Below are 14,051 nucleotides of genomic sequence, written 5' to 3' on the forward strand. Positions count from 1 at the left end.
TCACTCCCTATGGCCCCAGAGTCAACTCCAGAGCTGTCAGAATCACTCCCTACAGTCCCACAGTCAAATCCAGAGCTGTCGGAATCACTCCCTAAATCTCAGAGTCAACGCCAGAGCTGTCAGAATTACTCCCTGCATCTGTGAGTCAGCCCCCGAGCTGTCAGAATCACTCCGTAGTCTCAGAGTCAACTCCAGAGCTGTCCGGATCACTCCCTAAGTCTCTGAGTCAACTCCAGAGCTGTGAGAATCAAACCTCAGTCTCAGAGTCAACTCCAGAGCTGTCAGAATCACTCCCTACAGTCTGAGAGTGATCCCCAGAGGTGTCACCATTACGAGGCAACTCCTGAGCTGTCAGAATCACTCGTTAGTCCCAGAGTGAACTCCAGAGCTGTCTGAATCACTCCTTAGTCCCAGAGTCAACTCCAGTGCTGTCAGAATCACTCCTTATTCCCAGAGTCAACTCCAGAGCTGTCTGAATCACTCCTTATTCCCAGCGTCAACTCCGGAGCTGTCAGAATCACTCCTTCATCCCATATCCAACACCAGTGTATCAGAATCACTCCCTACCGTCCAAGAGTCAACTCCAGAGCTGTCAGAATCACTCCTTACATCTCAGAGTCAATTCCGGAGCTGTCAGAATCACTCCTTAGTTTCAGAGTCAAATCCAGAGTTGTCTGAAGCACTTCCTACAGTCTCAGAGTCACTCTAGAGCTGTCAGAATCACTCCTTAGTCTCAGAGTCAACTCCAGAGTTGTCAGAATCACTCCACAGTCTCAGAGTCACTCCGGAGCAGTCAGAATCACCCCTTTGCCTCAGAGTCAACTCCAAAGCTGTCAGAATCACTCCCTACAGTACCAGTGTCAACTCCAGAGCTGACAGAATCTCTCTCTATAATCCCAGAGTCAACTCCAGAGCGATCAGAATCACTCCCTATGGCCCCAGGGTCAAATCCAGAGATGTCAGAATCACTCCCTACAGTCTGAGAGTGATCCCCAGAGGTGTCAGCATCACGAGGCAACTCCTGAGCTGTCAGAGTTACTCCGTAGTCTCAGAGTCAACTCCAGAGCTGTCCGGATCACTCCCTAAATCTCGGAGTCAACTCCAGAGCTGTGAGAATCAAACCTCAGTCTCAGAGTCAACTCCAGAGCTGTCAGAATCACTCCCTACGGTCTGAGAGTGATCCCCAGAGGTGTCAGCATCACGAGGCAACTCCTGAGCTGTCAGAATCACTCCTTAGTCCCAGAGTCAACTCCAGAGCTATCAGAATCACTCCCTACGGTCCCAGAATCAACTGCAGAGCTATCAGAATCACTCCCTATAATCCCAGAGTCATTTCCAGGGCTGTCGGAATCACTCCTTAGTGGCAGAGTCAACTCCAGAGCTGTCAGAATCAATCCCTACACCCCCAGATTCAACTCCAGAGTTGTCAGAATCACTCCCTACATCTCAGAGTCAACTCCAGAGCTGTAAGAATCACTCCCCACAGTCCCAGAGTCAACTCCAGAGCAGTCAGAATCACTCCCTACAGTCTAAGAGTCAACTGCAGAGCTGCCAGAAACACTCCAGAGTCAGAGTCACTCCAGTGCTGTCAGAATCTATCCCTACAGTCCAAGCATCAAATCCAGAGCTGTCAGAATCACTCACTACATCACAGACTCACTCCAGAGCTGTCGGGATCACTCCCTAAATCTCAGAGTCAACGCCAGAGCTGTCAAAATCACACCTCAGTCTCAGAGTCAATTCCAGAGCAATTAGAATCACTCCTTTGTCTCAGAGTCAACTCCAGAGCTGTCAGGATCACTCCTGATTCCCAGAGTGAACTCCAGAGCTGTCTGAATCACTCCTTAGTCCCAGAGTCAACTCCAGTGCTGTCAGAATCACTCCTTATTCCCAGAGTCAACTCCAGAGCTGTCTGAATCACTCCTTATTCCCAGCATCAACTCCAGAGCTGTCAGAATCATTCCTTCATCTCAGATTCAACACCAGTGTATCAGAATCTCTCCCTACATCTCAGAGTCAACTCCAGAGCTGTGAGAATCAGTCCCTACACTCCAAGAGTAAACTCTAGAGCTCCAAAAATCATTTCAAACAGTCCCAGAGTCAACTCGAGACCTGTCAGAATCACTCCCCACAGTCCCAGATGCAACTCCAGAGCTGTCAGAATCACTCCCTGCATCTCAGAGTCAACTCCAGAGCTGTCAGAATCAATCCCTTCAGTCCCAGATTCAAACCCAGAGCTGTCAGAATCACTCCGTAAATCTCGGAGTCAATTCCAGAGCTGTCAGAATCTCTCCCTACATCTCAGAATCAACTCCAGAGCTGTGAGAATCAGTCCCTACACCCCCAGATTCAACTCCAGAGCTGTCAGAATCACTCCCTACAGTCTAAGAGTAAACTGCAGAGCTGCCAGAATCACTCCAGAGTCAGAGTCACGCCAGTGCTGTCAGAATCTATCCCTACAGTCCAAGCATCAAATCCAGAGCTGTCAGAATCACTCCCTACATCTCAGACTCAACTTCTGAGGTGCCAGAATCACTCCTTTGTCTCAGAGTCAACTCCAGAGCTGTCAGAATCACTCACTACTTCTCAGACTCACTTCAGAGCTGTCGGGATCACTCCCTAAATCTCGGAGTCAACGCCAGAGCTGTCAGAATCACACCTCAGTCTCAGAGTCAATTCCAGACCAATTAAAATCAATCCATACTCTCAGAGTCAACTCCAGAGCTGTCAGGATCACTCTTGATTCCCAGAGTGAACTCCAGAGCTGTCTGAAATCACTTCTTAGTCCCTGAGTCAACTCCAGTGCTGTCAGAATCATTCCTTATTCCCAGAGTCAACTCCAGAGCTGTCCTGAATCACTCCTTCATCTTAGAGTCAACTACAGAGCCATCAGAATCACTCCCTACAGTCCCAGTGTCAACTCCAGAGCTGTCAGAATCTCTCTATATAATCCCAGAGTCAACTCCAGAGCTATCAGAATCACTCCCTATGGCCCCAGAGTCAACTCCAGAGCTGTCAGAATCACTCCCTAAATCCTCAGAGTCAACGCCAGAGCTGTCAGAATTACTCCCTGCATCTGTGAGTCAGCCCCCGAGCTGTCAGGAATCACTCCGTAGTCTCAGAGTCAACTCCAGAGCTGTCCGGATCACTCCCTAAGTCTCTGAGTCAACTCCAGAGCTGTGAGAATCAAACCTCAGTCTCAGAGTCAACTCCAGAGCTGTCAGAATCACTCCCTACAGTCTGAGAGTGATCCCCAGAGGTGTCACCATTACGAGGCAACTCCTGAGCTGTCCAGAATCACTCCTTAGTCCCAGAGTCAACTCCAGAGCTATCAGAATCACTCCCTACGGTCCCAGAATCAATGCCAGAGCTGTCAGAATCACTCCTTAGTCTCAGAGTCAACTCCAGAGCTGTCAGAAAAACTCCAGAGTCTCATAGTCAACTCCAGAGCTGTCACAGTCACTCCTTAGTGGCAGAGTCAACTTCAGAGCAGTCAGAATCACTCCCCTACACCCCCAGAGTCAACTCCAGAGCTGTCAGAATCAATCCCTACACCCCCAGATTCAACTCCAGAGTTGTCAGAATCACTCCCTACATCTCAGAGTCAACTGCAGAGCTGTCAGAATCACTCCCCACAGTCCCAGAGTCAACTCCAGAGCAGTCAGAATCACTCCCTACAGTCTAAGAGTCAACTGCAGAGCTGCCAGAATCACTCCAGAGTCAAAGTCACTCCAGTGCTGTCAGAATCTATCCCTACAGTCCAAGCATCAAATCCAGAGCTGTCAGAATCACTCCCTATATCTCAGAGTCAACTCCACAGCTGTCAGAATCACTCCCTAAATCTCAGACTCAACTTCTGAGGTGCCAGAATCACTCCTTCGTCTCAGAGTCAACTCCAGAGCTGTCAGAATCACTCACTACATCTCAGACTCACTCCAGAGCTGTCGGGATCACTCCCTAAATCTCGGAGTCAACGCCAGAGCTGTCAGAATCACACCTCAGTCTCAGAGTCAATTCCAGAGCAATTAGAATCACTCCTTAGTCTCAGAATCAACTCCAGAGCTGTCAGGATCACTCCTGATTCCCAGAGTGAACTCCAGAGCTGTCTGAATCACTCCTTAGTTCCAGAGTCAACTCCAGTGCTGTCAGAATCATTCCTTATTCCCAGAGTCAACTCCAGAGCTGTCTGAATCACTCCTTATTCCCAGCGTCAACTCCGGAGCTGTCAGAATCACTCCTTCATCCCAGATTCAACACCAGTGTATCAGAATCACTCCCTACCATCCAAGAGTCAACTCCAGAGCTGTCAGAATCACTCCCTACATCTCAGAGTCAATTCCGGAGCTGTCAGACTCACTCCTTAGTTTCAGAGTCAAATCCAGAGTTGTCTGAAGCACTTCCCACAGTCTCAGAGTCACTCTAGAGCTGTCAGAATCACTCCTTAGTCTCAGAGGCAACTCCAGACCTGTCAGAATCACACCCTACAGTCCTAGAGTCAACTCTAGAGCTGTCAGAATCACTCCTTAGTCTCAGAGTCAACTCCAGAGCTGTCAGAATCACTCCACAGTCTCAGAGTCACTCCGGAGCAGTCAGAATCACTCCTTTGCCTCAGAGTCAACCCCAAAGCTGTCGGAATCACTCTCTACTGTTCAGAGTCAACTCCAGAGTTGTCAGAATCACTCCTTCATCTTAGAGTCAACACCAGAGCCATCAGAATCACTCCCTACAGTCCAAGTGTCAACTCAAGAGCTGTCAGAATCTCTCTATATAATCCCAGAGTCAACTCCAGAGCTATCAGAATCACTCCCTATAATCCCAGAGTCATCTCCAGGGCTGTCAGAATCACTCCCTATGGCCCCAGAGTCAACTCCAGAGCTGTCAGAATCACTCTATATAATCCCAGAGTCATCTCCAGGGCTGTCAGAATCACTCCCTATGGCCCCAGAGTCAACTCCAGAGCTGTCAGAATCACTCCCTGCAGTCCCACAGTCAAATCCAGAGCTGTCAAAATCACTCCCTAAACCTCGGAGTCAACGCCAGAGCTGTCAGAATTACTCCCTGTATCTCAGAGTCAGCTCCCGAGTTGTCAGAATCACTCCTTACAGTCTAAGAGTCAACTGCAGAGCTGCCAGAATCACTCCAGAGTCAGAGTCACTCCAGTGCTGTCAGAATCTATCCCTACAGTCCAAGCATCAAATCCAGAGCTGTCAGAATCACTCCCTATATCTCAGAGTCAACTCCACAGCTGTCAGAATCACTCCCTAAATCTCAGACTCAACTTCTGAGGTGCCAGAATCACTCCTTCGTCTCAGAGTCAACTCCAGAGCTGTCAGAATCACTCACTACATCTCAGACTCACTCCAGAGCTGTCGGGATCACTCCCTAAATCTCGGAGTCAACGCCAGAGCTGTCAGAATCACACCTCAGTCTCAGAGTCAATTCCAGAGCAATTAGAATCACTCCTTAGTCTCAGAATCAACTCCAGAGCTGTCAGGATCACTCCTGATTCCCAGAGTGAACTCCAGAGCTGTCTGAATCACTCCTTAGTTCCAGAGTCAACTCCAGTGCTGTCAGAATCATTCCTTATTCCCAGAGTCAACTCCAGAGCTGTCTGAATCACTCCTTATTCCCAGCGTCAACTCCGGAGCTGTCAGAATCACTCCTTCATCCCAGATTCAACACCAGTGTATCAGAATCACTCCCTACCATCCAAGAGTCAACTCCAGAGCTGTCAGAATCACTCCCTACATCTCAGAGTCAATTCCGGAGCTGTCAGACTCACTCCTTAGTTTCAGAGTCAAATCCAGAGTTGTCTGAAGCACTTCCTACAGTCTCAGAGTCACTCTAGAGCTGTCAGAATCACTCCTTAGTCTCAGAGGCAACTCCAGACCTGTCAGAATCACACCCTACAGTCCTAGAGTCAACTCTAGAGCTGTCAGAATCACTCCTTAGTCTCAGAGTCAACTCCAGAGCTGTCAGAATCACTCCACAGTCTCAGAGTCACTCCGGAGCAGTCAGAATCACTCCTTTGCCTCAGAGTCAACCCCAAAGCTGTCGGAATCACTCTCTACTGTTCAGAGTCAACTCCAGAGTTGTCAGAATCACTCCTTCATCTTAGAGTCAACACCAGAGCCATCAGAATCACTCCCTACAGTCCAAGTGTCAACTCAAGAGCTGTCAGAATCTCTCTATATAATCCCAGAGTCAACTCCAGAGCTATCAGAATCACTCCCTATAATCCCAGAGTCATCTCCAGGGCTGTCAGAATCACTCCCTATGGCCCCAGAGTCAACTCCAGAGCTGTCAGAATCACTCTATATAATCCCAGAGTCATCTCCAGGGCTGTCAGAATCACTCCCTATGGCCCCAGAGTCAACTCCAGAGCTGTCAGAATCACTCCCTGCAGTCCCACAGTCAAATCCAGAGCTGTCAAAATCACTCCCTAAACCTCGGAGTCAACGCCAGAGCTGTCAGAATTACTCCCTGTATCTCAGAGTCAGCTCCCGAGTTGTCAGAATCACTCCTTAGTCTCAGAGACAACTCCAGAGATATCAGAATAACTCCAGAGTCTCATAGTCAATTCCAGAGCTGTCAGAATCTCTCCCTACATCTCAGAGTCAACTCCAGAGCTGTGAGAATCAGTCCCTACACTCCAAGAGTAAACTCTAGAGCTCCAAAAATCATTTCAAACAGTCCCAGAGTCAACTCGAGACCTGTCAGAATCACTCCCCACAGTCCCAGAGTCAACTCCAGAGCTGCTAGAATCACTCCAGAGTCTCAGAGTCACTCCAGTGCTGTCAGAATCACTCCCTACAGTTAAGCGTCAAATTCAGAGCCCTCAGAATCACTCCCTACATCTCAGAGTCAACTCCAGAACTGTCGGGATCACTCCCTAAATCTTGGAGTCAACTCCAGATCTGTGAGAATCAAACCTCAGTCTCAGAGTCAACTCCAGAGCTATCAGAATCACTCCCTACGGTCCCAGAATCAACGCCAGAGCTGTCAGAATCACTCTTTATTCCCAGAGCCAATTCCAGAGCTGTCAGAATCACTCCTTATTCTCAGAGTCAACTCCAGAGCTGTCAGAATCACTCCCTTAACTCCGAGAGTAAAATCCAGAGCTCTCAGAATCACTCCCTACAGTCCCAGAGTCAACTCCAGAGCTGTCGGAATCACTCCCTACATTTCATAGTCAACCCCAGAAGTGTCAGAATCACTCCTTAGACTCAGAGTCAACTCTAGATCTATCAGAATCACTCCTTAGTGGCAGAGTTATCTCCACATCTGTAAGAATCACTCCCTACAGTACCAGAGTCAACTCCAGAGCTGTCAGAATCACTCCCTATATCTCAAAATCAACTGCAGAGCTGTCAGAATCACTCCCTACAGTCCCAGAGTCAAATCCAGAGCTGTCCGAATCACTCCCTAAATCTCGGAGTCAACGCCAGAGCTGTCAGAATTACTCCCTGCATCTCAGAGTCAACACCCGAGCAGTCAGAAAAACCCCAGAGTCTCATAGTCAACTCCAGAGCTGTCACAATCACTCCTTAGTGGCAGAGTCAACTTCAGAGCAGTCAGAATCACTCCCTACACCCCCAGATTCAACTCCAGAGGTGTCAGAATCACTCCCTACATCTCAGAGTTAACTCCAGAGCTGTCAGAATCACTCCCCAGAGTCCCAGAGTCAACTCCAGAGCTGCCTGAATCACTCCAGAGTCTCAGATTCACTCCAGTGCTGTCAGAATCTATCCCTACAGTCCAAGCCTCAAATCCAGAGCTGTCAGAATCACTCCCTACATCTCAGAGTCAACTCCACAGCTGTCAGAATCACTCCTTATTCCCAAAGTGAACTCCAGAGCTGTCTGAATCAATCCTTAGACCCATTGTAAAGTCCACAGCTGTCAGAATCACTCCCTATATCGCAGACTCAACTTCTGAGGTGCCAGAATCACTCCTTCGTCTCAGAGTCAACTCCAGAGCTGTCAGAATCACTCACTACATCTCAGACTCACTCCAGAGCTGTCGGGATCACTCCCTAAATCTCAGAGTCAACACCAGAGCTGTCAAAATCACACCTCAGTCTCAGAGTCAATTCCAGAGCAATTAGAATCACTCCTTAGTCTCAGAGTCAACTCCAGAGCTGTCAGGATCACTCCTGATTCCCAAAGTGAACTCCAGAGCTGTCTGAATCACTCCTTAGTGTCAGAGTCAACTCCAGTGCTGTCAGAATCACTCCTCAGTCTCAGAGTCAACTCCAGAGCTGTCGGAATCACTCCTTTGCCTCAGAGTCAACTCCAAAGCTGTCGGAATCACTCTCTACTGTTCAGAGTCAAATCCAGAGTTGTCAGAATCACTCCTTCATCTTAGAGTCAGCTCCAGAGCCGTCAGAATCACTCCCTACAGTACCAGTGTCAACTCCAGAGCTGACAGAATCTCTCTCTATAATCCCAGAGTCAACTCCAGACCTATCAGAATCACTCCCTACAATCTCAGAGTCAACTCCAGAGCTATCAGAATCGCACCTTAGTCTCAGAGTCAACTCCAGAGCTGTCTGAAAAACTGCCTACAGTCTCAGAGTCAACTCCATAGCTATCAGAATCACTCCATAGTCTCAGAGTCAACTCCAGGGCTGTCAGAATCACTCCTTATTTCCATAGTCAACTCCAGAGCTGTCAGAATCACACTTTATTCCCAGAGTGAACTCCCGAGGTGTCAAAATCACTGCCGACCGTCCGAGAGTCAACTCGAGAGCAGTCAGAATAACACCCTACAGTCTGAAAGTGATCCCCAGTGCTGTCAGAATCACCACCTGCAGTCTCAGAGGCAACTCCTGAGGTTTCAGAATTACTCCTTAGAAACAGAGTCAACTCCAGACCTATCAGATCACTCCTTATAATCTCAGAGTCAACTCCAGAGCTCTCAGAATCACTCCCTTAACTCCGAGAGTCAAATCCAGAGCTCTCTGAATCACTCCATGCATCACAGAATCAACCTCACTTCTGTCAGAATCACTCCCAACAGTCCCAGAGGCTACGCCAAAGCTGTCAGAATCTCTCCCTACATCTCAGAGTCAATTCCAGAGCGGTCAGAATCACTCCTTCGTCTCAGAGTCAACTCCAGAGCCATTAGAATCACTCCCTTCAGTCCCAGTGTCAGCTCCAGAGCTGTCAGAATCCTCCCTACAGTCCCAGAGTCAAATGCAGAGCTGTAACAATCACCCCCTGCAGTCCCAGAGTCAACTACAGAGCTATCAGAATCACTCCCGACATCTCAGAGTCACCTCCAGAGTTGTCAGAATCACTCCCTACAGTCCCTGCGTCGACTCCAGAGCTGTCAGGGTCACTCCCAAAATCTCGGAGTCAATTCCAAAGCTGTCAGAATCTCTCCCTACATCTCAGAGTGAACTCCAGAGCTATCAGAATCACACCTTAGTCTCAGAGTCAACTCCAGAGCTGTCTGAAAAACTGCCTACAGTCTCAGAGTCAACTCCAGAGCTATCAGAATCACTCCTTGGTCTCAGAGTCAAATCCAGATCTGTCAGAATCACTCCTTATTCCCAGAGTCAACTCCAGAGCTGTCAGAATCACTCCCTAAAGTCCCAGAGTCAAATCCAGAGCTCTCAGAATCACTCCCTGCAGCTCAGAGTCAACTCCAGAGCTGTCGGAATCACTCTCTACTGTCTCAGAGTCAGCTCCAGAGCCATCAGAATCACTCCCTACAGTCCCATTGTCAACTCCAGAGCTGTCAGAATCACTCCCTATAATCCCAGTCATCTCCAGAGCAGTCGGAATCACTCCCTAAATCTTGGAGTCAATGCCAGAGCTGTCGGAATTACACCCTGCATCTCAGAGTCAACTCCCGAGCTGTCAGAATCACTCCTTAGTCTCAGAGTCCAATCCAGAGCTGTCAGTATAACTCCAGAGTCTCATAGTCAACTCCAGAGCTGTCACAATCACTCCTTAGTGGCAGAGTCAACTCCAGAGCAGTCAGAATCACTCCCTACACCCCCAGAGTCAAGCCCAGATCTCTCAGTATCATTCCCTGCATCACAGAGTCAACTCCAGAGCTGTCTGAATCAATCCTTAGACCCATTGTCAACTCCAGGCATGTCAGAATCACTCCCTACACTCCCAGAGTAAACTCCAGAGCTCTCAGAATCAATTCCTACAGTCCCAGAATCAAGACCAGATCTGTCAGAATCACTCCTTAGTCTCAGAGTCAACGCCAGAGCTGTCAGAATCACTCCTTAGCCTCAGAGTCAATTCCAGATCTGTCAGAATCACTCTCTACTGTCTCAGAGTCAGCTGCAGAGCCGTCAGAATCACTCCCTACAGTCCCAGTGTCAACTCCAGAGGTATCAGAGCCACTCCCTATAATGTCAGTGTTAGCTGCAGAGCTGTCAGAATCACTCCCTATGTCTTAAAATCAACTCCAGAGCTGTCAGAATCTCTCCCTACATCTCAGAGTCAACTCCAGAGCTGTCTGAATCAATCCTTAGACCCATTGTCAACTCCAGGGCTGTCAGAATCACTCCTTAGTCTCAGAGTCAACGCGAGAGCTGTCAGAATCACTCCTTAGACTCAGAGTCAATTCCAGAGCTGTCAGAATCACTCCCTACAGTCCCAGAGTCAAATTCAGAGCTCTCAGAATCACTCCATGCATCACAGAATCAACCTCACTTCTGTCAGAATCACTCCCTACAGTCCCAGAGGCTACGCCAAAGCTGTCAGAATCTCTCCCTACATCTCAGAGTCAATTCCAGAGCGGTCAGAATCACTCCTTCGTCTCAGAGTCAACTCCAGAGCCGTTAGAATCACTCCCTTCAATCCCAGTGTCAGCTCCAGAGCTGTCAGAATCCTCCCTACAGTCCCAGAGTCAAATGCAGAGCTGTAACAATCACCCCCTGCAGTCCCAGAGTCAACAACAGAGCTATCAGAATCAATCCCGACAGTCCAAGCGTCAACTCCAGAGCTGTCAGAATCACTCCCGACATCTCAGAGTCACCTCCAGAGTTGTCAGAATCACTCCCGACAGTCCCTGCGTCGACTCCAGAGCTGTCAGGATCACTCCTTAAATCTCGGAGTCAATTCCAGAGCTGTCAGAATCTCTCCCTACATCTCAGAGTCAACTCCAGAGCTGTCTGAAAAACTGCCTACAGTCTCAGAGTCAACTCCAGAGCTATCAGAATCACTCCTTAGTCTCAGAGTCAACTCCAGATCTGTCAGAATCACTCCTTATTCCCAGAGTCAACACCCGAGGTGTCAGAATCTCTCCCGACCGTCCGAGAGTCAACTCGAGAGCAGTCAGAATCAGACCCTACAGTCTGAGAGTGATCCCCAGAGGTGTCAGAATCACTACCTACAGTCTCAGAGGCAACTCCTGAGCTGTCAGAATCACTCCTTAGAAACAGAGTCAACTCCAGACCTATCAGAATCACTCCCTACAATCTCAGAGTCAACTCCACAGCTGTCAGAATCACTCCCTTAACTCCGAGAGTAAAATCCAGAGCTCTCAGAATCAATTCCTACAGTTCCAGAGTCAATTCCAGAGCTGTCAGAATCACTCCCAACAGTCCCAGAGTCAAAACCAGAGCTCTCAGAATCACTCCCTGCAGCTCAGAGTCAACTCCAGAGCTGTCGGAATCACTCTCTACTGTCTCAGAGTCAGCTCCGGAGCCATCAGAATCACTCCCTACAGTCCCACTGTCAACTCCAGAGCTGTCAGAATGACTCTCTATAATCCCAGACTCAACTCCAGAGCTATCAGAATCACTCCCTATAATCCCAGTCATCTCCAGAGCAGTCGGAATCACTCCCTAAATCTTGGAGTCAATGCCAGAGCTGTCGGAATTACACCCTGCATCTCAGAGTCAACTCCCGAGCTGTCAGAATCACTCCTTAGTCTCAGAGTCCAATCCAGAGCTGTCAGTATAACTCCAGAGTCTCATAGTCAACTCCAGAGCTGTCACAATCACTCCTTCGTGGCAGAGTCAACTCCAGAGCAGTCAGAATCACTCCCTACACCCCCAGAGTCAAGTCCAGATCTCTCAGTATCATTCCCTGCATCACAGAGTCAACTCCAGAGCTGTCTGAATCAATCCTTAGACCCATTGTCAACTCCAGGCATGTCAGAATCACTCCCTACACTCCCAGAGTAAACTCCAGAGCTCTCAGAATCAATTCCTACAGTCCCAGAATCAAGACCAGATCTGTCAGAATCACTCCTTAGTCTCAGAGTCTACGCCAGAGCTGTCAGAATCACTCCTTAGTCTCAGAGTCAATTCCAGATCTGTCAGAATCACTCTCTACTGTCTCAGAGTCAGCTGCAGAGCCGTCAGAATCACTCCCTACAGTCCCAGTGTCAACTCCAGAGCTATCAGAGCCACTCCCTATAATGTCAGTGTTAGCTGCAGAGCTGTCAGAATCACTCCCTACGTCTCAAAATCAACTCCAGAGCTGTCAGAATCTCTCCCTACATCTCAGAGTCAACTCCAGAGCTGTCTGAATCAATCCTTAGACCCATTGTCAACTCCAGGGCTGTCAGAATCACTCCCTAAACTCCCAGAGTAAACTCCAGAGCTCTCAGAATCAATTCCTACAATCCCAGAATCAACACCAGATCTGTCAGAATCACTCCTTAGTCTCAGAGTCAACGCGAGAGCTGTCAGAATCACTCCCTACAGTCCCAGAGTCAAATCCAGAGCAGTCGGAATCACTCCCTAAATCTCGAAGACAACACCAGAGCTGTCAGAATTACTCCCTGCATCTGAGAGTCAACTCCCGAGCTGTCAGAATCACACGTTCGTCTCAGAGTCAACTGCAGAACTGTCAGAATAACTCAATAGTCTCATAGTCAACTCCAGAGCTGTCACAATAACTCCTTAGTGGCAGAATCAACTCCATAGCAGTCAGAATCACTCCCTACACCCCCAGAGTCAAGTCCAGAGCTGTCAGAATCACTCCCTACAGTCCCAGAGTCAAATTCAGAGCTCTCAGAATCACTCCCCGCATCTCAGAGTCAACTCCAGAGCTATCGGAATCACTCTCTACTGTCTCAGAGTCAGCTCCAGAGCCGTCAAAATCACTCCCTACAGTCCCAGTGTCAACTCCAGAGCTGTCAGAATCACTCTCTATAATCCCAGACTCAACTCCAGAGCTATCAGAATCACTATGTATAATCCCGGAGACAACTCCAGAGTTGTCAGAATCACTCCCTACATCTCAAAATCAACTCCAGAGCTATCAGAATCACTCCCTACAGTCCCAGAGTCAAATCCAGAGCGGTCGGAATCACTCCCTAAATCTCGAAGACAACACCAGAGCTGTCAGAATTACTCCCTGCATCTGAGAGTCAACTCCGAGCTGTCAGAATCACACGTTCGTCTCAGAGTCAACTGCAGAACTGTCAGAATAACTCAATAGTCTCATAATCAACTCCAGAGCTGTCACAATAACTCCTTAGTGGCAGAATCAACTCCATAGCAGTCAGAATCACTCCCTACACCCCCAGAGTCAAGTCCAGAGCTGTCAGAATCAATGCCTAGAGTCCCAGAGTCAACTCCAGAGCTGTCAGGATCACTCCCTAAATCTCGGAGTCAATTCCAGAGCTGTCAGAATCTCTCCCTACATCTCAGAGTCAACTCCAGAGCTATCAGAATCACTCCTTAGTCTCAGAGTCAACTCCAGATCTGTCAGAATCACTCCTTATTCCCAGAGTCAACTCCCAAGGTTCAGAATCACTCCCGACCGTCCGAGAGTCAACTCGAGAGCAGTCAGAATCACACCCTACAGTCTGAGAGTGATCCCCAGAGGTGTCAGAATCACTACCTACAGTCTCAGAGGCAACTCCTGAGCTGTCAGAATCACTCCTTAGAAACAGAGTCAACTCCAGACCTATCAGAATCACTCCCTGCAGTCCCAGAGTCAACTCCAGAGCTCTCAGAATCACTCCCTGCAGCTCAGAGTCAACTCCAGAGCTGTCGGAATCACTCTCTACAGTCTCAGAGGCAACTCCAGAGCCATCAGAATCACTCCCTACAGTCCCAGTGTCAA

Source organism: Mobula birostris, chromosome 9, assembly GCF_030028105.1.
Source record: "Mobula birostris isolate sMobBir1 chromosome 9, sMobBir1.hap1, whole genome shotgun sequence".
NCBI classification, from domain to species: Eukaryota; Metazoa; Chordata; class Chondrichthyes; order Myliobatiformes; family Myliobatidae; genus Mobula; species Mobula birostris.